Raw genomic sequence first — 634 nt, 5'->3', positions numbered from 1 at the left:
CCTACCCTGCCTCCTCCTCTCCAGCCCTACACCAAATCCCTTCACTCCTCTACCCAGACCCTTAACCCTCCTCACTCCTCTCCAAGCCCTACCCTCCTCCTCCCTCTCCAGCACCCCTACCCTCCTCCTCCCTCTCCAGCCCTAAGCCTCCTCCTCACTCCTCCTCACCTACTCCGAGCCGCTCACCCTCCTCCTCCTTCCCTTCCCTGCCTCTCCAGCCCTACCCTCCTCCTCCATCCTCCTCCTCCCAGCCCTACCCTCCTCCTCCTCCTCCTCTCCAGCCCTAAGCCCTCCTCCTCCTCGCTTCTCCAAAGCCCTACCACCTCCTCCCTCCTCTCCAGCCCAACCCTCCTTCCTCTTCTGCCCAGGGTCTGGTTGTGCTGGTCCCATACCACAATATTTCCCCCCTCTCCTAACATCTTCCTCTTTATCCCCCTCTCCTCCTTACCCCCTTCTCCTCTCCTTACCTAACCAGGGTCTGGTTGTGCAGGTCCCAGACTACGATGTTTCCGTCGCTGCAGCAGGAGAAGCAGACCTTGTTGTCGGGGGAAATGGCCAGAGCGTAGCAGGCCGGGGCAGAAGACGTCAACTCCGCCTTGATGCGGGGAGTGGGTGTGGCCAAGTCCCAGATTGA

General features: G+C 60.9%; 1 pseudogene; it reads right to left on the bottom strand.

The window, feature by feature from the left end:
• LOC111971833 (transducin-like enhancer protein 1) overlaps window positions 1–634 on the bottom strand; it is a 63,589-nt pseudogene that overhangs the window by 8,274 nt on the left and 54,681 nt on the right.

The sequence above is a fragment of the Salvelinus sp. IW2-2015 genome, linkage group LG13 (genome assembly GCF_002910315.2).
Source record: "Salvelinus sp. IW2-2015 linkage group LG13, ASM291031v2, whole genome shotgun sequence".
In the NCBI taxonomy this organism is placed as follows: domain Eukaryota; kingdom Metazoa; phylum Chordata; class Actinopteri; order Salmoniformes; family Salmonidae; genus Salvelinus; species Salvelinus sp. IW2-2015.
This window is presented reverse-complemented; position numbering and strand designations above follow the sequence as displayed.